Source organism: Strix aluco, chromosome W (assembly GCF_031877795.1).
Source record: "Strix aluco isolate bStrAlu1 chromosome W, bStrAlu1.hap1, whole genome shotgun sequence".
Lineage (NCBI taxonomy): Eukaryota > Metazoa > Chordata > Aves > Strigiformes > Strigidae > Strix > Strix aluco.
Genome location: NC_133970.1, coordinates 36566599 through 36590383, shown reverse-complemented (window position 1 = coordinate 36590383; position 23785 = coordinate 36566599). Strand labels below are relative to the sequence as shown.

The following is a 23785-nucleotide window of genomic DNA, read 5'->3' as shown; positions in this document are numbered from 1 at the left end:
CAGCATGTGGGATTAGAGTGTTTGCATGCATGTGCAACGGGCACCATCAGGAGCCTCCCCAGAGAAGAAACGATCCTCATTTTGAAAAATTAGATGTTCTTTCAAAATCAGGTCAAGCCACTTCTTTTGTTCTTCCAACTGCAGAAACAGGTATATCAGGAAAGGACGCTTTAGAACAACAAAAAAGAGAAGTAGTCTACGTTCAGATAAATTTCTATTTCCGCCATAAAACCTTTAATAGCAAACAGGGAATTTTCAACACAGAACTTTGCCAAGGATCCCCACGACACACTGTCACCATTACACACAGTTTTACAGGACATGGGTCTATTTTACAATCTTATAACTATTTTCTTTGGAGATTTTTTTTTCCCCCACATGTTCAATTTCCAGGAACAACTTTTGCACAGAAGCACAGTAAAACAAGTCTGTAAGGGACCTGACTCTGAAAGCTGGTGTTTCTAGCCCTCTATAGAGCATTTGCCAATCAAATAACAACAAAAAAAGACTTGCTATTGAAAATCCTCCCACAAACATTCTGACATCTAAATCAAGTGTTTCGAATCTGCCTATGAGCTAATCTGATTAATATGCTACTTGCTAGTTCACTCGGATGACAGCGTAGACACCAATTTAATGACTGCAGCCTTGACAATGCCACTGAATTAAAGGGCTGTGAGTGAAAGCACAGGATTAGGTAATGAGCAACCCATGGCAGAATCCAACAGACCATAGAAAGCTTAACCCAATGAAGCTGCCTTGCTTCAAAAAAATGAAAATACAAATGCTGCTTCCAAATCAAAGTCTGCAATCTCTTTCCTCATTTACCCTGTTAAGTTAAAAGAACAATCAGGTTCATGGTTGGTAGTAACATCATACCCCGTGTGTAAGGCCTCATTTTCATTGAACACTCTAGGTTATAGGACTATAAATACAAGGTTGCCCACAAGCAGTCAGTTCCCACACCACAGTCTGTTGCCAGCGTGTCAGTGGCAATCTGCTTCCAAAACATCGTCATTGAACTGTACACTAGCAGCAAGTTTCATTCTCCATAAGCTTTGGGATCAGAGGGTACATGCTGGAGGGGGTCATGTATTAACATGTGGTGTAGAGTTCTGTTTTCTGTAAGATGATGGAGTTGGCTTGGCTGGGGCATCTCCTTCAGCTGGAGTCCACAGTGAAGAGTTGGATGTCATGTGGGTTCCAATACAGGGCCATGGCAGAGTTGTAGACCAAGGACCAAATGTAGGGGATGAAGAACTCCTCAGGCTGCTCCTCCTCCACATACTTGAACTTCAGCTCGGGGAACTTCTGCAACAAGAAACCAAAGTCCACTGAGGGAAGGTTTGCATGTCTGTTTGCAAACATGCAGCCCACGTAAACACTGAAGAAAGAGGTCTGATGAAAAGTAATAATGGAAGGAACTGAACCATTAGACCCGAAGGAAAATATTCACAGGATAAAGAGATCATTTATAATTTTTTCTCTGAACTGAATGCTACATTGGCATATTGTATTCAATCCTTTTACTGTTGGTCACACTCAATTTGCCTGTTAACAAAGACTAAACATGTGAATCCTCTACAAAACACAAAGGTCTTAAGGAAAACCCTCATTTTTAGCAGCCCCACAAAAGCCTTCTTTCTTGCGCACGTACAGACCTGTTTATTGCAGTTTTCCCTAAAAAGCATTTGTTATTAATTGTACTCAGCTTCTTAGCAGGACAATCCTTTGGAAAGGCCTTAAGAATAAACACAGTCTGTGATATGTTTTCAGGAACCCAGTGTTATGGCAAACTGACTTTTTTCATCTAATTCTCAAAGACTTTATGTATGTAGAAGTTTCCAGGAGAGAAATGCTCTTCCTCCAGGAAACACGGTGGGAAGCATGTCTAGGCTCTGTGGGTGGGCCAGGAGGCCACTTCCAGTTTTGCTACAGGTTCTTCTGTACTTGTGGGTAGGTCATTACCTCTGTGCCTTGGCTTTCCCATTGCTGAGGAGCACACTAATGGCATCACTGTGGCAATTAGAGTGCAAACCCCTGCAAGCTCCTCAACGGCAACGTGTCACCCATCTATCCCACTTCAGCCTCTAAGGCTGTAACCACAAGACCTGTGTACATAGACCTTATTGCCCATCCACACAGATACCTCCCCCTCCTGGAAATTACAGGCTAGACAATATTGTTTCCACAAAAACCCTGTTTTTCAGTACCAGCTTTAAGCAAAGCACTTCTAGAATTAACACATATCAGATGTGCTAGCCCATCCTAACTGGCTAGACATGCTGCATCCTCAATTTTCCAAATTTCTCATTTCTTTTCTCCCAAAGCAGCACGTACACTGCAAGCCCACTGTGTTCACTCTTGGTAAGCGTGTGTTTTGGGAAGAGCTGAGCCTATTTTTGTACTTTTTTCTCTTCAATCATTTTATCTACTTCTAAATGTTGCCTGTGTCAAGATCTTGGCAGAGTCTCAGATAAAAGATGCATTACAATGATCACTGGGATAAGACAAAACACGACCCATTTTATTATTTATAAGGCTGTGGCTAAGACTAAGAATAAACTCTATGGTGTGACATGATCAGAACAAGTGCAGCAATGGCTAAGAAGCCTCTTTGCCCATTAATAATGAAGGGATATCCTATCATCTTTCTTGAGCTCAGTGTCCTGTTCCCTTGTGTTAGGGTACAAGACCCTTCTGGCTGGAAGAGTCTCCTTTGAAGGGGTACTTCTTGGCCACTTGGCTTTCAGGGTTCTTTATTTAACTTTTACACACCTAGGTTATTTATATTCTTGAAGTCAGAAAACATGGAAACTATTCTACTCCTTCCTTGTGTTGCTGCTGTTACTAGAGCAGTTTGGTGCAAATACTGAGCATAGAAATTACACCAAGCCACAAAGGTGCCACCTGCATTATGCATTACAAGAAAGCTGTCTCCATGGGCAGCTTCATTCAACCACAGGTGACAATGTGCCGCCATCTACATGTCTCCATGGACAGCTTTTTCAGTTTCACTCGACCACAGCCTTGGGTGACAATGTGCCATCTCCTCTGGTGATGAGGACGTCAGTGTCACCTTCCAGTATGCTCCAATGTTCTGGAGCTGCCGCGGTTTGGCTTATGTTAGGGTCAGGTCTTTCACCACAGCTGTACTTAGCTGGACGCCAATATTTAGCCTGAGAAGAACCATTTTGGCCATCAGTGTGGCTGTCATTATTGTACTCGATGACTTTGGAACGTGTGGGGAGCTCATCCTTAGAGCAATCAGGGAGGGAAGGAAGACGGTATTGTTTCCAGCATTACTATCTCTGTTTAAGAAACTAAGGCAGCTAAAAGAAAAGGTTGTTAAAGGCACTTCTGCATCTAACTCCATCTTCAGATGACTGCAATGATTCATGGCTGTGTCGTGGCCATGTTTTCTCATTCATTAAAAATGAGAAATCCTAGAGGCCCATCATGGAGAGAACTGCACCAGCGTCTATCTGGCAAGATTTACCAGCATGGCAGTCATCCACTTTTAAGATAAAAAACTACCCATACTGTTTCAGTACTAGGGTGTTCACTGAAAACGGAATTTGTTAACATTCAAAATCATCAAATTTAAGTCACCTCAAAAAGTTTCTCACTTATCAGACTGACTTTAAAACAATTTATAACAGCAAGGGTTAAACACCATGCAAAAAGCTTGACTGATGCTATAAAGCTTTAAGATTTTTGATGGGTGATAGTTCAAGGAATGTTTAAATTCAGCTCTGTGCCGTTTATCTCCTGCACATACTGCTTCCAAATGAGTGATCAGGAGCCTTCACCATGGGCTGCAGACAGACAGATGATGACACCAAATGAATGTTTCAGGAGAGCTGTAAAACAACCAGGTCACAGGAGTCTCAGGGCGCTCCCATAAAACACCCCAGCCAGCACTGGTGAGGGTTTTATCACTGTTAACAAAATTCCCAAAGTGGCATGTCGAAGCAGCAAAGTAGAAACCCATTTTCTTCTGCTTTGCTACTGTTGTGTCCAACTTATTCCTGGAGAGACATTTGCTCCTCAGCTGGTGATACCCAAATGAACCTGATTTTTAGCACTTTCTGAAAAGAGGGACCACTCTAAGGCATCTTAAATGGTAGTCTTAATAATAGAGGAAAAGTCTTGGCATGGGATAAATCATCCCTTTTTTTCCTTCACAGCCCTATTTATTCAACTGGATGGTGTTAAAAGATGTACAAATACTTTGTTACCTGTTCACTCCACTATTTAAGTTTTTGAACTCATTACCCTGACATAAATGGGTCCAGCAGAGCCATTATTTGCATTTCTCTCCATTCATTACTGGAGGAGAGACAACCCCAGATAGTTTAAAACAAACCAACCTGAGACAGTACTTGAAAATTGAGAGCTGGAGGTAACACTAGGATTGGAACTGCACAATTTAAATACATACAGTACTTATCAGCTCTGGTGAATCAACCTACCACAGCACCCTATCTTGTTTTCTTCAGCCAGACAAAGCAGAAATCAGATTTAGTGGTTGGGATGAAGGTATAAACTAGACAGACCACAAACTTTGCAGACTGCACTGTCAATCATATGATTCAATGAAAAAACCACAGGAAGTCCGATGAACAGATGCAGAACTGAACTGCAATAACTCCCCTACCGCAAAAGTTCAACAACATTGTGGGGGTTTTTTTGTTTTGTAGTTAAGGATTAGGAAGATAGCATCACGGCCAGCCAACAGCACCTGTCACGGCTCCAGGCAACTCAGTGGCATTTGAGCTAGAAGACTTGAGCCAGACATTAAATAAAAAATCCCCTTCCCTTAACAAATGAACCATCAGAGCTGCTGTTAAGCTGCAGTGTCATGTCAGTGGATGATTTCCACTCAGATAACATAAGCAAGGTTAGATAGAGCTGCTTTAAGAGAGATGGAGTGAAGTTATGTCTTTGGTTCTTCACTGATCTAGATGCTTTACTGGATGAAAAGCAGCCCTCATCAAAGCAATGGGGCAACTGCTGTGGAAAAGAAAGAAATCAAAGAATTGGATTAACGAAAACTGGAGAATCCTCTTTTCCTCGAGTCCTCAGTTAGAAACATTAGTTTCTGAAACAGCAATCTAATGCAAGTTAGTATTTTCAAAAGCATGGGATTGGATTAGGAGAAAAGTACCATTTCCAAAGGAGTCTGAACACATCTGAGAGTCAAATTCACATTAATTTTCCATTAGTCTGAAGCTTCAAAGTTTTTCTGAAAATGGGATTTGTGTATGTTTGAAGAGCTTACCATGAGTCTTGTTTGGTAACCTAATGACATGTTGGCAAATTATGTGTTTCATATTGCTTCAGATAAAAAAAAAAAAAAAAAAAAAAAAAGACTCAGATTCAGCACTATACCAAGTCTTCATTATAGGTGCCATAATGAATATATACCCCAGCAAAGTTTAGTCCTACAACATGCCTTGCACCAAACATACCAATCTTTAAGGAGTTTGGGCTGGGGAAGATTTATACACATCTATTTATATTGGTGTGCAAAATCCACAACACCACTTTAAGATCTGGTCCCCAAAATCCTAATCTGAGTCAAATTAATGGCTAATGATCTTGAAAACAACTCAAGAGTCATGCCTGGTACACTGTTCATGGTACATATGTAAACATTGATATATTTATTTTTTCTATAAATATAAGCATTTAAGTGCTTTGACAGAGCACAATTTATGGAAGAAAATTTCTCAGTACTTGTTCTAATATATTGATAGATTGAATTTTTGCAATTATTTAATTTTTCCAGGGAGATAATGCCATTTCATCTTTCTCTGGTTCTCTTTGCATTTACAGTGCTTCTCTTTGACTGAAGACAGAAAGTCTATGTGGCTTTGGTGAAATATCTGTATGGGCTACACCACACCTGCCCGATATCATCTTTGTCTTCTTCTCAGGCTTGAAGCACAGACAGCCCAGCAGAAGATGATGGTGGGGAGATGAAGGAAGCAAACAGGAAATCTGCTAGACTAAGCATGAGCTGCACATCTTGTTCAAAGATCTGTGTAAGGAATAGGTGCAAATTTAAAGACAGAGAAGAAAACAGTGGCTCAAAGCATGTCAGGAGGTTTTGAAAAAGAAATAGAAAACTCAAGATGATAAGAGGAGGTTTAAAACAATCTGTGCATGGGCTAAATATCCCCAGTTTAAGTAATCACATGAGCTGTAGTAGAAAATAACATTTTCCCCAGGGAGTAAATTTCAATAAGTAACCCATACTTATCTAATGAGATACAATCTTCCTGGTCCAGAGAGGCAGGGAAGTTTATCTAGAGACACAACTGTTTTAGCAAGTTAGGATCATTGATATGCGATTTCCATTTTCAGATCACTCAGAGTAAAGATTTGCACAACTACAGCTGCAGGAAAATAAATGCTCAGGGAGCAAACAGTGAATTTGCACTGTAAGATGTGAAGTACCACCAGAGAAGTAGATGTACCTCTAGTGAGAGTTCAGCCATTATAGTTTTTTTTAAGAGCACTGAGAAGCCAGGTCAGTTTTGGAAAAATCAACCAAACAGCTGTGCCTAGGTGTTTATTGGTACATACAATGATTTAAAGAAGTGAAATACTTGCAGTAACCCTGCCAGGGAGCAAAGCTTTGCAGAATACCACATTACTAAAAAGAAAGATTGCACTTCTTTCTAGGATAGGTTGACAAACACTGACAACTTTAAAGTCCTTCTAGAGAGTCAGGGATGCACATACATACACACTTGTTTCTTTTCCTTACAGCTAGGAAATATTGCTGATAAATGTCAATAGCTCCAAATAATGCCACAGAAATTATTTCTGTCTTCATACCAAGTTGTTAATCTGCACAAATTCCAAAAGCACTATATAAAAGTATACATTTGAGCTTAGGATGAGGCCAGGTACCCACTTCAAGCTGTCCTGGGTCCATCTCAGAAACATCTGACTCTGGGCTACTTCTAGACAGGACAGTAAATAAATTGGACCACTGGTCAGCAGTTTCTTCAGCAAACCTGGCTGAAAACATGCCACCTGAAGAGTTGATCCACAGAAAATCCCTTAAGCAGTTAGTTTGAGAAAACAGGGGGATCCTTGCTCAGCTTCGGGGATACTGTGTCTACCTGGAGAAATTTCTAAATGGGAAGAAGTGATTAAGAAGAAGATGAAAGACTAAAGCAGGACTCACATATTATATGCTGTTAAGCATCATTAACCTCTACATAATATTGTATGTATTATATAGTCACAATTCAAGTATTTACAGTTATAATTACAATTTGCTTGCCCTGTCAGGATTGTTCTGTATACGATGTTGTCTAGGTGGATACACATCTTTTCAGAACATTTGACAGCTCAACAGCTAGGAGCCAGACAGGGCTGTGACTTGCTGCCAGACCAGTGAGACAGGGAACTGCAACAGGAACATTACAGGGACATTTGCAACACTGCAGAAAATACAATATATGCTGACTTTGCCAAATAGTAAGAAAAAAAGGACTAGAGACTGATATATGTAATTATACTTTAAGCTTGAATATGAAGGCATGATGTGTAGATGAGGTACCATCAACAAAAAAAATAGAACTTTCATCCACTTCAGGGCTTAACCTGAAACAACAGTTCTTTGAAAATACAGAGGCCTTTTAGAAGAATGAACATAGGCATGGGATCTGAGCAAAAAATGAACAACCTCAAAATGACAACAGGTAAAAATGAGGAATCTTTTTAAAATTTAAATAAAACTAACCAAGAAAAGATTTAAACATGGGGAATGAAGAAAGCTACCAGCCCAACTCACAAAAAATGGTTCTAGTGCCTGTCCTTACCAGAGCATTTGCAATCTTGTTACGTACACACACTGACTACTCAAATATGTAAAATCCTTTGTGTGCTTTTGAATTTAGGGAATTAAAATCTGAAAACCAGAATAATCCCTGGACCCATTTCTCAGTAGCATTAAAGGGTACCACTGCACAAATGGGGATGAACCTCTCAACTTAGAAAATTTTTATCGATGTGAAGTGGATGCATAAATCTTCCTACCACTGGATTTGCAGAAAATGCACATTTCATAATGGCAGACCCTATTTTTACCAGTGCTAAAGAAGATGAAAATGAGTTTAAGCCCCGGCTTCCTGCATTTCAGCTTGCAACCCATCCTTCTCTAGAATAATGTGCAAAGCTTTACACAGCAGTGAAAACCAGTATGTTTGCACCAAACATTTTTGTTAAAACTGGAATGCATTTAGAAATCACTCATTCATTGCCAACTTTATCTAAAAGATTTGTATAGTTGCTAAGAAAAGGTTACAAGATTAGGAGTAGATTTTTGACGCTTTACTCTGCTACAACTCACAATTAAGCCAATGATGCTTTAATAGTACCCTCAAAGAAGGGCTTGGACATCCAGGAATTTCCTAAGTCTCAGAATTAAAACCCACAACCTTATAAAGACTTCCCAAACCCCAAAAATCCATTCTCCTCCCAAACAAAGCAGACTCAAGGCTGAATTTTTTCCTTCCAGAATTTTATGAATGAGACAGTTGAAAATCTGCCACTTTTCAAGTATGCAAAATGTAAACTTTAAACAAAGAAATTGGCTTTAATAACTCAGTTGGGAACCTCTCACTTACTTGTACATATTGCGTAAATCAAGAGGGGGATTAAAATCAACTCTTTGAAGGTCTCAAATTGGGCAAGAATTTAAGTTGCCCTAAATCCATACGTGCACTGTTTGGATCACTCTGCCAAAGACAGAAAAACTATATATATTAAGTTTAGCAAGCAAGTGAAGGCAGAGGAAAATCAGTTATGCAGTCAACCAGCAGATCTGCGAGAAGCTGAGATGCTTGGTCCCTCCAGAGAAAGCTCATGGTGCCTTCAGAGCTCCAGCATCACCTGGTCAGTGGGGAAACCCTTATATAAAACAAAAAGGGCTTTTTATGGTTCAGGACTTGCCAAAGATCAAAAGAATTCCTCCCATACAATTTGATTATTTGCAACAATGCGGAGGAACTCAAAGGAGAGTAAAGTAGGAGTGAAAAAGGCAAAGTCTCCTTTTGGAGATATTGTACAAAAGAAGACTGCTAGGTAAAGACAGCAGAAGAGAATTAACTCGTGTATCTGGGCTACAAAGTCTGCTCCAACTTCTAGATAAAAATTACAGATCTGTGTTCCCTTCATCAACCTTTTTTTAAAACAAAAACAATACTATAAATGCCAACCAATATTCCAGCTGTCATGTCAGAGACAACTATCTGCTAATTATTTTCTGAAAAATGAGTTGCACACTTTTAGTCTGATATAATTTATTAAACTTTGACAATAAAGAAAAACTCACCTGAAAAGTTTTAAAAGGGCCTATGAAGCATATGAACAATGGAAGGCTTGAAGAAAATAATCCTGCTGAATAATGAACATATACTAATATGTGTAGCTATATACTCAAAGACAGGGAGAATCTGTTCTACACAAATCTTAGAACCAACTATATATTTTAAATTTCTAGCAGCGAGCACTACTGTTTAAGTCACAGCAGCTGTTTTGATTTTGATATCAGACTAGTCTAAAATATGAGGAATGTTGTTTATCATGGAAATGCTTTGTGCTCCAGATAACATCACTGACAATTGCTCCACCTAGGCTAATGCACCATCCCATCGTCCTAAAACAAACTCCAGATAAACCTCTCACTGCTGCCTGACCTCTTCTACTCCCACCAAAAAACCCAGCAGTTGTGCAAATAAAACTCTTGCCATGGTGTGTGCCATGCAATCAGCAACGCAGAATGAACACAGGGTGTTTGCTATGAGTGTGGCAATGAAGGAAACCATTAAACTTCAAGAACATTGTAGTTCAGTAAGGCACCAGAGCAAGCACTCTGCCTTGCTGCAAGAGGGACTCACCCTTGGAGCCCTGTCTGGATGACATACAAAATCTGACCCAGCTTTCTAATATGTAAATATTACCATTTTCTCCATTTTTCATAGGAATTGTCATACCCATGGTTAGGTTTTTCTTCCCTCACCCTGGAAAAAGAGCTGGAGATTTCACTGTCTGTCTTTCCAGACTCAGTCCCACCTTGTGCTTGCTGGTGGAATTGGTGACTACTGATGAAGTCTCTATTGCTGATCTCCCTGCTCTTCAGGATCTGAGATGGGAAGGGACTGAAGTATGTTGACAGCATAAACTATGCTAATTTCATAGTTCAAGGATTTTTCCTTTTGGAAACTACCTATATGAGTCCTTTCTGCTGCCATAATACTGTTTTGGGATTATCCAGTTGAAGCACAGAGGCAGAGGATCGAGAGGTCAAAATGCTGTTTTCACCTGCCTGTTACTTTCACCCAAAATTCAGAGTTACTACAATGTCACAGTTGTTTGTTTTCTCATTTAGTTGCATAGAACGTATTCCCCCAACACAAAAGGTGGCAGGAGAAGAGCAGGGTGATTCAGTTTGCATATTTTTACAGTGACGAGGTCCCAGACATGCTTTCACTAGAGATTGGTGCAATGCTGCAGCAGCATCCAAAACATCCCACCAAGCCAAAAAGAACATTCCTTCGGACAAGCGGGACCAAGCTCCTCTCCATTATTACTGTACAGGGGTCCAAAATACCGCCTAGACTTTGGCTTTGTGCATCAACCAGGGAAATGAGACACCTCTCCCCACTGAGTTTAACACCTTTTGACTTGCCTTGTGGAGGCTGACATTTTCAACACATTTCCTTGTGTGGAAGGCTCCTTGCGGCTTGTTTTAAGAAGTTTGACATTTACATAACAGCAGCCACAAAGACAAAGCCCAAGCCAACATCCTCCTCCAGTCCCTCCCACCCAGCACAGTGGCAGGGCAGCATGCCAAGCCCAAACATCCTTCCCCTCTCTGAGTGCCCATGAAGGAAGACCTCCTTTTGATTTTGTACTTCTTAATCCGAGAGAGCCAGGCCTGTAAATATCACAAAAAATTATAACAATGACTTAAGAACAGAGACAGACTCGCTGTCACCAACTGTTAACTCTCAGATCAGGGCAGCCTAGGAAGTGGACCCTTATCTGCCTGAGGTTCAGGACATGCTGACTAACACCCCTATTAAGTCTGCAGACCTTTGGCTCCCTAACCTCCCCGAACTGGAAAATATACACCCAAATGGACATACTCCCTTCTTAAGTATTTCAAGACTCGGGAAACAGACAAGTCATGCCATGAGATGAACAGCGCTGCCCTGTTACATGCAGGAAAACCAATTTATTTGTCTTGAGGAGCAAAATGTGAAATGACAGTAAAACCTCTCCAGCCGTAGCAGGTGGTGTCAGATTGCAGCCTTATCTCTACTGGGGCCACAAGCCGAGGAATCGGTGCCAAATGTGGATGTTTACACTCTTTAGTTTGCAGATGTGGACTTCACAGCTCTTTTTTTTTTTTATTTTTTTTATTTGCCCTAATGCTGAGAGTCCTGTGAAGACAGACCCAAGCCAGGTGGGTTTAAGTTGACCTCAACATATAACCAGGATACCTTTTCTTAAATGGATTTTTAGGGTCGTTCATTCTATTCTATATTCTATTCATGAAGGACATGAAGGTTGTGATAGCATGTTCAAATTAGCTACTGGAAACAAGCCTTTATCAATGATAGAGGCAAGCAGTGTGTAGGAGGGAGAAAGGGATAGCTACTAATGAGTAGGACAAGGATTCCTTCAAGGTGGAGGACATCTTTATGAGTTTTGAAGCTGGGTAACTGCAACTCCTTGACTGGCTAAATATGGGGAGTCAGGAGCTGTGGCAGGTGCACCCACCCAATGAAAGCAGAGCTTCTTGGCTGCTGAAGTGCAGCAGCTCCTGGCTGCCTTTGTTCTCAGGGCCTTGCAGTAATTGGGGCCTTTGGCCAATGGGAGCCGCTATTGACTACAGGTCAGATTCAGCCTGGGTATAAATGGAGTCCCCTGGGGGAGCCATTTGGAGCTTGTCCCCTGGAGCAGCACGCTGTGGTCGAGGACTCTCCCCTTGGGTCAGGACGCTGCCCAAGGAAACTCCTCGAGGTGCCTTGGGTCGGGACGCTGCCCTGAGCAGGTCCTCGAGGTTGAGAGCCCTCACTTGTCAGGTGAGTGATAAAACGTTTTGGGTTGCCGTTAGACCCTAGGGAGTGGGGCTTTGTTCTGCGTTTTGGGTTGCCCTTAAACCCCATAGAGTTCTTTGTTATGTGTTTTGGGTTGCTGTTAAACCCTAGAAAGTTGTTCTGTTCTCCTCTCACAGACATTTGAACCTGTAATTTATGGAGAGCTAGTTAATTGTGTTAATAATAAATTTATTTTTTTTTTAATTCTTGGTGGTTGGTTGTTTATTTGAGAGCCTCCGTAACAATTGACATAGTCAGCAGGATGTTGATAGAGGAGTTATTACAGAAATAAAGTTGTGTCCCTTCTCCCCCAGATGTACAATGGGCAAAGGAGAGGTGGTTTGATCCGGTGGAAGTTGCGAGAAAGTTGGAACAAAGCCGGGGAAGTTGGTGGAATAGCGGAAGTGAAGGACAAATGTGCCCCATATTAGGTGCCTGCTTGGTTCAGGCGCAGGATTATTTTGTAGTAGTGGAGAGAGATGCCTTAGAGGAGCGGTTGGAAATTGATCATTTAAAGACAGAATTATTACGAGACAGAGAGAGAAGGCGGTTATTAGAGAAAAAAATTGAAGTTATGCTGGCACGAGCAAAAAAGCCCCCTAGTGTTGCTCAGATTCGAAAGTTAATTACCAGTGTAGATCTTGAGGAGTGGGATGGAGATATTTGGGGAGAGTCTGATGAAGGTGGCTCGGAGGAAATAAAGGAATTGGAGGAAAGACATGTGCGACCTCTCATTAAAACAGAAAGACATACGGGTCCATAAGGTGAGAACCCCCGAACCACCGTCCGCACAACCCCCTGGACGGGACCTGAGCTTGGTGAGCTTCAGGTTAAATATTCGCGTAAACCGGGTGAAACTGAAACTGAGTATTTGTGGAGAGTTTCTTTGACGGGGGGGGATCGAATTTTGTTGAGTGATGACGAGGCAGAAGGTTTCTGGGGTCCCGGAGTGTTTTTAAGTGATGGACCAGCGGGTAACCAGTTGATAACATCTCGAGTGGCTTACTGGGCTGGGGGAGTGGACCCGAAGGAGAGGGGGGAGCCTGTTACCATTAAGGTGAAGGGACTGTCGGAGCTGGCGGAGGGAGTACAAAAGGCGGCTGGCATTCAGGCGATGGATGAGAGGGGGCGGTGCGGAATACCGCTTGCGGCGCCGATGGATCCCAGCCACCTTAAACCTCTTATTAGAGGGCTCCCAGATTCCTTAAAGATCCATGTCCAGTCCCTCAGAGAAAGGGTGCAAAGAGCTATTGAATGCAACCAGCGAACCCCCCGCCCTTCATGTACACGTGTTAACGTGGGCAGAAGTGTTACATGATCTGGTTACTTATGGGCGAGAAATGGGCTGGACTGACCCGGGTGGAGGTGAAGACAGAAGCTGGAGGGTTCAGCGAGTCAGTCGGAAAGTGTCCCCCCCCCCCCCCCCCCCCCCCCCCCCCCCCCCCGAGCAGCCTCCTCGTAGAGAGTTTAAACCGCCCCGGGATAAGTCAGGTCGGTTTTACGATTCAGGAAGGAATCCTCTTTGGTGGAAGGCGTTGGCACTGGGGGTACCCCGGGCAATGTTACATGGGCAATCTACTGGTAACATCTCGAAGTTGGTGCAATTGCTGGAGGGCAGAACTCGAGAACAAAGGAGAAATATTAGGGTTTGATGTTTTGGCAGGTAAACAGTGGTGTTTACCACACGGCAGTGTGGAGTTTTGGAGTTAAGGGGACAGACCTTACCTGTGTCTCTCAATATCCACTGCCAACTGCTGCCAAACAGGGTATTTTTGAGGTGATTCATGGTACTGGAAAAAGATAAATCGTACACATTCCCCTTAGAATTCTCCGGTGTGGCCAGTCCCAAACCAAACAAAAGGTGGCAATTAACAGTCCATTATGGGCGGCTGAATGCCCATCCAGGCCTTTGTCAGCTGCAGGGCCTGGCTGGGCTGGCACAGCCTGCAGGAGCCGCCAGGTCTGGGACCGGCTCGCGGGCAATTTACATTTGCATGTCCTGTCCGGGGGTATGGCACTCGCGGACAATTGCTTGCTATGGACTGGCTCCCACGTCTGGAGAAGGGGTTAAGATCTCTGGAAACCGCCCCCCCCGCCTCTTGTGGGAGTCCGGCAGTTTCTCACTGCGAGGAAGCGCTGTGTGCAGTGAGATCATTATTGCCACCTACGGCAGATAGAGAAGGAAACACCCAAATCAATTTAATCAGGTAACAGGAGCCACTTTACTGCCGGGGTGGTCCAGGAGTGGGCACACAAGGCATCGAGTGGGTGTTTCATACACCATATTACCCTCAAGCTAATGGCATGGTTGAGCGAATTAATGGCTTGATCAAGAGACATGCCAATGTTTCACGACCTAACTGGGATATAAGGCTGGCACAAGGGGTGAAGTTGCCCTCAGTTGGCATTGTGCCTATGACCTTGGTAAAATCTAGGGGGTTTGCACACCCCATACTATCCTCAGGCTAATGGGCATAGCTGACATGCTTGGGAAGCCTTAGGGAAAGGTGGAAGAACTCACCATATTAGTGCCCAATTGATAATTACTAATTTTTGACTTGATGCCTGGGTTCTGATCAGAGGCCTAGTTCTGGTTTTTTGTTAGGATCTTGGAGGAACAGATGACTTCGACATCCTGCTTGGCCATGGGGATCCATATGGACAATCAAGACTTGGATGACAACGTGGTGGCGAATGAATCTTGTGAAATTGGCAGCATTCAGAAGAATGTGATTGGACTTGGTGCTATTGTGTTAATGTCACTTTAGGTCAAAAAATGAAGAAAGTGGCAAGAGACTTGAGGCAATTGTTGCTATATTAAGCATTAATTGATTAATTGGATATGTTTGAATCTTCCTTGTTGGAATGGTTAATCAGCTTCCTTCAATTTTGAGTGTAATACATTGTATGGTTGGAGAGTTGGTTTTTTTAAGATTTGATTGTATAATTGAGATGAGGAGCTAGGAAATTAAAATAGGATATAGAAATTAGGCACTCAAGAAATGAAGGTATAACTTAGTTTAGAGATAAAGATGGAAGACTTAGAGATCAGGCTAGGGGCTAGAGGCCCATTAGTTAAAAGATAACTAAGATTGAATAGGATAATAGATCATAGTCGATGGGCCAGAGAGCAGAACAATATGGAAACCTTGATTAATGGAAGCTGTGAGGGAACGCTTCCTGATGGAATAGGAAGACAGCCCTAAAAACTGGTCAAAACCAACCCTATGGTCCGGCCTGAGTCCAGGAGGCGACAGAGACTGCGCAAGAAACTGAGGTAAAAAGTTCAACAGTGAGGAAGAGGAGCTCCTTCATCTCTGCGACCCCAGCCCACGACCACCGGGACACACTGTGCAGACGCAACTAGGAGGAGACCGGGGCGGAACATATGAAAATGACTTTCAGGCTCATTATAATACGAAGCGGGAATAGGTCATGCATATGTATGGGCGTATTATGAATATGTGATGCTTTGTAGCATAAAGCCAAGACAAGGTGCCACGAGAGATGCGCACGTTTGTGGTGGAGCGATCCCCCATGCGTCTCAGCGCTGAATAAACATACCTACTTTATAACCTTATAGGTTGGGGAGTCGTGTTTCCGCAAGTCATAATCATCTAGGGATGACAACCCACAACGAGTATGGAGACTCACTCACCAGGACCACACTCCCTTTCAACCTTGGAGGCAAGAGGTGACTGCACCACCACTTCAAGGAAACTAGACGAATCATGACTGTAGTCACAGGGTGGATTGTGGCAGGTGCATCCGCCCAATGAAAGCAGAGCTTCTTGGCTGCTGAGGTGTGGCAGCTCCTGTCTGCCTTTGTTCTCAGGGCCTTGCAGTAATTGGGGCCTTTGGCCAATGGGAGCCGCTATTGACTACAGGTCAGATTCGGCCTGGGTATAAATGGAGTCCCCTGGGGGAGCCATTTGGAGCTTGTCCCCTGGAGCAGCACGCTGTGGTCAAGGACTCTCCCCTTGGGTCAGGACGCTGCCCAAGGAAACTCCTCGAGGTGCCTTGGGTCGGGACGCTGCCCTGAGCAGGTCCTCGAGGTTGAGAGCCCTCACTTGTTAGGTGAGTGATAGAGCGTTTTGGGTTGCCGTTAAACCCTAGGGAGTGGGGCTTTGTTCTGCATTTTGGGTTGCCCTTAAACCCTATAGAGTTCTTTGTTATGTGTTTTGGGTTGCTGTTAAACCTTAGAAAGTTGTTCTGTTCTCTTCTCACAGACATTCGAACCTGTAATTTACAGAGAGCTAGTTAATTGTGTTAATAATAATTTTTTTTTTTTTTTTATTCTTGGTGGTTGGTTGTTTATTTGAGAGCCTCCGTAACAGGAGCTGACTGCATCCAAAAAATGATCTGTATGCTCGGTATCTTCCTGAAGCCACCAGTTTAAAAAGTAGTGCTCTCCTATAGCAAAACTGCTTTTTTCCTAATGCAAACAATCACCTCAATCTGAAAAAGGGCCTCAAGTAAGCTGCTTGTTCAATAATGTATGAAAATTTCTTGTGTTTTCTGTTTTACTATGCTTTAGATGCAGTATTTCCAGATTTGTTTTCATTCACTGGCCTTAACTGCATTAAGACCTCCTATTCCACTAAAGACTGTCTTTAGGACAAGAATCAAACAGTTCTAGAGAACTCCCCACCTCAGGCTGGGGAATTTTAAAAGCCATTTAGTCATAAATGCTATTATGTCCCTTTTATCTGCCTCCTTCCTCCCTGTGCATGCAGGTCAAGACTGTGTTTACTCTGGTGACAACAATCAGTCTTTGCTGGTCTTAGCACAGGAGGACAGAGCTTGGCAAAACTTGATGGGACAGATAAGCATGTGGAATTCAAATAAAGATTTGCTGCCTGACTCCGAGCTCAGAACTACAGGCACCACTTGATTCTTACAGGTCTCACATTAAGGACAACACATAAATTTAAGAGCTGTGCTCTTCTGCTCCACTCTGTAGATACAAAATTTCCTGCTCTATTTTGGAGCTGCCAGTTGCTCATACTATCGAGCAGACCTTTCTTCAGTGAGCTATCTGATATAAGCCTCTGGTTTCCTATCTGTAAAAAACAATCCTTGCTGGGGTTTTTGATACCTAACACACTGGGGCAAAGGAAGGGAAATCCTCTCGGAGTTTCGGGATGCTGCTGCAGCATTATCAAGCTGGGAAATTCTCACCCCTCTGCTATACTGTTTGTCCTCAAGCGGAACTCGGCTCACAAGCCACAGGTTGATTGCTCTCCCCATAGTTTAAACATCTTTTGTGACAAAGAACTAGTATAAATTAGCTAGCTGGCATGCGAGGAGTAAATGTAATGTATGTCCTGCAGGACTCCCCGTCTTTCCTCATCTTCTGCACTCTAAGAGACCATGGTGGCTGGAAACACTTAGCACCTACCTGGAGTGCTAGTATGGTCATCAAGTGCAAGGAGAAAAGCTGGGTCAAAGAGAATTTAGTAGGGTTTGTTAAGGTAAGGATTCAACATGAGAACATGGTCAAGAAAAAAAAAAAAATCACTCCTTGTTTGCAAGCTCAACAGATTGTGGGTTGAGTGTTACAACCTTAGGAACCATAAACCCAGACTAAATCCACATGGATTCAAGATTCAATGCAATTATCTGATACTACATAACAAATGCAGCTACAGGAAAGGTGTGGTGACCTAAATCAGCTGCCCTCTAAATCCTAACAGCAGAGTCCTCAGCAGCAATGCTGATATATGTGAGAAATCCCCTGATTGGCCAGGAAAAAGCTATCTATGTCACTAATCATCCTAAGCAGGAACAAACAGCCTGTAAATCAACTGGAGAGAAGCATTTCAACTTGTACCAAAGGTTGTGACAAAATTAAACTCAGTATGGGAATGCAGTCGAGGCAGCCATCAGCTGACAAACTACATTTCTTCCTCATTCTCACTTCTTGGTGTAGTTGCTGTAAACATTCAAGACATTTCTCCGATTTATGCATTTAATGAAAAGATATCTATAACATTCATGCTGTTTATATTTAACCCAACACTGCAATGAAAGCTGTAATTTTGTCTGGGATTTATATTCTGTACTCAAATTTATTTTGATTCCTTGATTTAAACATACACACAGAAGTAAAAATGTGTCAAATCATGAAAATGAAAAAGATTATACTCCATTATCTAGTTCATCTGTCAACCAGGGCAGAAATCTTCTGAGGACTGTTATGGAAACTTAATTTAAAAGACTAATTCAGAAAAGACAGCTAAACCTTAAAAGTGGAAGAGCAATTGGACTGGTATAATTGGAAGTTGGTTACATGATTTTTTTTTTCTCCCTCTATCTTGCATTCAGTTGTTCATAACTCACCAAATCTTGTACCTTCTTGGATAAAATTGTTGGCCTCTGCCACATTATTTTATTTATTTTTTTTTTAAAAAGGAGGTTAATCCTTTTTTTTTTAAAAAAAAATGGAATGAGAAAAAATGTAGGGTTTTTTTTAATCGAAGAAAGTAATAAATTCATTTTAAATGGAACTTTTTTTCCTTTTCAGCTACCCTGCCTATACTGAAGATTCACAGTAGAAAACAAACACATGGGTTGGAAATAGCTCTCAACCAAGGAGAAAAAAAAAAAGTCAGAGCATTTCAGTGTAATTTTACTTTGCTTTGACCAAAGTTGCAAGACATTTGGAAACAACACATCATGCACATGCAGTGCATTTGGCACTAGACTTTTTATTAGACTCACAACATATGCAACCAACACATGTGAAGCAGATTTAGTCACAGCAAAAACCATAATAAAAGTATAGGGTGGCTTTCTAGGGTATGGAGAAGGGAAACTTGGGAAATGTTATTTAGCTTGAGCAAATGTATAGCTCCTAAGTTAATAGGGGATGGTCTCTGGCTGGGAGCCCTCCTGTAAGATGTACTGGACAGGCAGTTATGGGCTGCTCATGAGCACTGGGCCTCTGCCAAGCTGTTGCGAAGCCAGCAAAGATCTGCAGCTCTGGGCAGGGAAGTTCCTCTGTGCTCTCTTTCAAAAAATGGGATTGTTATAAATTGAGACCACAATGGACTATAATTCACTCTTTATTAATTATAGCAAGTAGAATAAGAGCAAAGACAGCGCTGGACGGCAGGGGAGTCTGCGCTCCGCCAACTGTCGTGCTGAGTAGTTCAAATAGTCCCCTTTTTATACATCTTTACTTCCGTGCTCATGAGGTAGTGGAGGTACTCCGCGCATGCTTCAGTTGTTGTTAGGGGGGTCGTTTCCTGCCTCCTGGTATTTGTTGAGGCTGAAGTAAGAAGTCTTCCCTCTTTGTCTCATAGTTGATCTTTTACTCATATATCCTTATATGGGCTGTCTTGTCCTGTTTCTTGTCGCTTCCTGGAAATCTGGTGGTTATCTTGCATGAGCAGTATCTGGTTCAGTTTGTGTGAGTGATTACAGTTATCTTATCTCACACAGGCGGCGTCCAGTGGTTGTTTGCATGAGTGGTTTCTGTCGTCTAATTTTACATTGAGCTTAACATAAATCTTAATAAACAATACCTTAGTCCACAGTTTCTCACAATCCCCCCTTTTTCTTTTTATCCTATTGTTTATTAGGTGCTACTTTCATCTTCATTCTTGTAAACAATTTCTTTTTCACAATTTCGACATTTATTATAGCACTCACAATAATGATTTTCGCGTGGCATAATACATTCACAATAATTTTCATCTTCATTATTAGATACACTTTCATATTCTACTCTCGAGGTTAAAATAAGCAATTTAGCTGTGTCAAACCGTTCTTTAATAAAATGAAAAATATAGCGTAATATACAAGGCCCAAATATAAGTCCCAGGATCAACATAATAAGCGGTCCTGCTAAAGCCGACAACAAAGTGGTTAGCCAAGGTGAAACATTAAACCAGTTTTCATACCATGACCTGCCCGCTTCACGATCCTTTCTACGTTGGTCTAACCTTTTCCGAAGTTCGGACATGGTGTCTTGGACGACTCCCGTATGGTCAGCAAAAGAACAACATTCTTCACTGAGAGCTACACATAACCCTCCTTCCTTCAAAAATAATAGGTCTAATCCTCTTCTATTTTGTAGTACTACTTCTGATAAAGACTTTACTGAAGTGGCTAAATTTTGGATAGATTGTTCTATTTTCGCTAAATCCTCATCTACAGCCATTTGCAAACCTTGTAATTCCTGACCTTGTACTAGAGAGGCTATACCTGTGCCTGCTCCAACTCCACCCGCTATCAGTAGTGTAGCTAGGGTTACCGCTGTAATTGGTTCTCGTTTTTGTCTATTCCGGTCTCCCTCAAAGTGATGCAATATTTCTTCCGAGGTGTGATAGATTAGACGAGGAACAATAATTACCTGCACGCAAAACTGAGATTGATCAAACACATTTAGAGATAGACAAGGCGTTATTCCGATGTCTGAACAAACCCATTTAGCTCCTGGTGTCGGGATAGCCCATTTGTCCTTTTGATTTTTGTGTTTCTCTATATTGGTATTAGTGACTGTTCGGTTGCATAAAGGCTGATACTTTTCGGGCACTGTACCTATACATTTTCCTTGACCCGTTACTAATTGAATAGTAATTCCTTGCGTATGATTCCTCCGGCCATCCCATGGACATTCTCGTGGGTTTGAACCGTTAGACCATCGAATCCTTCCTGGTTTTCCAATTGCCTCAAAATATGGTGGTCTAATATTATAACATAACCAGCATTCTTCAGTTAAATTTGGTTTGCTTTCATTAAGGGTACGATAAGAGGCTTGCATTAGATTCCATAAAGGGTCTTTGGATTCTAACAACTTTAAATCCCTGGATAAGGAGAATTCAGTCATGGTACCATTAGCTGTTTTCAAGAAGGAGTCTGGGGAAGGGGTTGTGATGTTCACGGGGACAACCTTTTTTTTAGAGAAAGTGGGTGGATTCAGGACCGGATTTGGTCCTACTGGTAAAGGATCGTGGGGTATCCTTTCTTTTATTATTTTGAAAAAGCTTCCTCTATCTGCTCCAGGTTCCCAATATCTAATTCCCCAGGTACGGCCAATTAACCATGTGTCATCTTCTGGTTGTTTAACTTCAATTTCTATTCTGTCGCATTCTGATGGAGATGATTTCACCCCCCTTACAGATCCCCAGACCCCGGAGCCGTCAGATCCATGTTGTGGTGGAATGCAACCTGGAGGTCCCCAAGTGATACTTATATATTTGTCTCCTTTTGTTGGCCAGTCTGAGGCTATTGTCTCGCAACCCCAATAACCGCAATAAAAATGGCCTGGATAGTTGCAATAACTCTTTCCAGGATTGGAAGCTGGACACACATAGAAGGCTTTGGAGTTGGCTTCCGTCGCCTCCCAGCCTCTCTGGATATCGACCGGAATCATTGAGACTAATTGGACAGTAAAATTCCAATTTCCCGGAGAGGTCTGATTTTGTATTAGTCTAGATTCCTGTAAGTTATATAGTTTCCAGAGCATTGGTTCATGGGGGTTTCCATTTGCTTGGGTTATTATCAGTAACAAAACTAGCGGTATACCAGAAAAAAAGGTGTCTGTCAATTTTGCCAATTTAAGTATATTTTTATCATCCCTGGGGAAGTTTGGCCATTGTTGCTTTTGTGTCCCATTGTTCTGATTCTTTTCTCCACAGTTTGTTCCTCCTCTGCCTCGCCCGTCGACTCGGTTGCTTCGAGCCACGGGGTGTACCATCTTCTCGGCAGCAAGGGAATTCTTCAGGAGAACAGCTGTTTTGGGCTTTCTGCCTGTTTATATAGGCTCCCCACTTTACAGCTTTAACTAATGGGATGAGGCAAGGCACAGTTGGTACTTCCCTTCTTACACTTTATAGCCAAGATTTCAGTTACAAAGGGGATTGGTTCGTTGGAATAGTAACAATAATATTGAGGGTTTATTCCTTTGGTAAAAATTTCCCACCACTCATGGGATTCTTAAATAATTTCTTGTTTAGACTCTAATTGCTTTGATTTTCACTCAGTGAGAGTTCTTTGGATTTTCCAACACTGTGTGCAAACCCCTATTGAAGGGTATCCACATTCACAGTGAGTCCACCATTTATCCTGGCATACCATACACTTGGAACAAGCAAACGGATAACAATTGCGGTTCAAATTATTACACTTAATTCGTATATCTAGAGTGTTTATATCAACATATTTTCTATATTCAATATTGTGTGGTTGCATGAGTTTAACAATTTCCTTTAGTACATTTTGTATGCTTCCATATATAATATACGAAGAGAGAAATAATTATTGCGAATATAAACAACAATACACACTTTATACCAAAAGGTAATGCGACAAAATGATCAAGCAAAGTTTTTATCATTACTTTATCTTTTCAGGGTTATCTTGGTGTCACCTGGAGTACTGATTACTTTCCAGTGGGGTCTTGTCACTGGGCCTTTAACGCGGCTGGCATGAGTCCATCCACGCTCAGCAGTCCGGACAGCTGTTTCTGTTGTAAGCAAAATAAGATAAGGTCCCTCCCAATTGGGTTTTAGGGTTTCTTCTTTCCATGTTTTAACTAATATCCAGTCCCCCGGTTTGAAAGTGTGAATTTTTAAGTCCAATGGAGGTCGTTGCACAATCAGCCCATGTTCCCAAAGTTTGTTACGATGCTCTGCTAATTGTGAAACATATTCATTAATTACACGATCTCGAATTAAAACATTTGTTTGTGGACTTTCAATTCTATAGGACATTCCATATACCATCTCAAACGCTGATATTCCTATATCTGCTCGGGGTCTGGTTCTGAGTATTAATAGTGCCATGGGTAGGCACTTGATCCATGATAGTTTGGTTTCTATCATTAATTTAGTCAAAATAGTTTTGATTTCTCCATTCATCCTTTCAACTTTTCCCGAACTTTGTGGATGCCATGGCGTATGGTATTCCCACTTAATTCCCAGGTTTTCTGCTAGATCTCTAACAATTTTTGACACAAAATGTGTTCCTCTGTCTGAGTCGATTACATCAGGTACTCCATATCTAGGTATAATGTGTTCAAGTAATACCTTAGTAACCTGGTTAGCAGTTGCCTTGGAGGTAGGAAAAGCCTCAACATAATGTGTTAAATGATCCACCATTACTAATAAATATTTGTAACGCCCTACTCTGGGTAGTTCAGTAAAATCCACTTGTATGTGTGAGAAAGGTCTGTATGCTGGGGAACGTCCTCCAAGAGGTTTTTGTCTCGTGTTGTTTCGATTAACCTTTTGACAGGTCTCGCAGGCTGCTGTGACTGTCTTTGCTATATTATATACGCCTATACAGGCAAACTGTTGATTGAAATGATCAACTAACGCCTGGGTTCCCCAGTGGGTTTTACTGTGTATTTTTGAAAATATTTCGAGTGCTATGCCCTTCGGCAAGACTTCTCTCCCATCTGGTAATATGTACTTACTATCCCGTTCCTTAGCTCCCATTTGTTCTAGTTTTTCCTTTTCTGCAGACTCAAAACTCAAATTTTTACTAACAGGTACTGGTTGTATAGTCAAAATCGTATTATAATTGCCTGCCACTCGTTTTGCTTCTATATCAGCTGCGTTATTTCCCCTGACTTGATAATTTGTACCTCGCTGGTGTCCCTTTATATGTACAACTGCTATTTTATTCGGCACTTTCAATGCCCC

General features: G+C 41.9%; 1 pseudogene; it reads right to left on the bottom strand.

The window, feature by feature from the left end:
• Positions 1–1161: 1161 nt before the first annotated feature.
• Positions 1162–23785, bottom strand: part of LOC141917609 (dymeclin-like) — a 170299-nt pseudogene continuing 147675 nt past the window's right edge.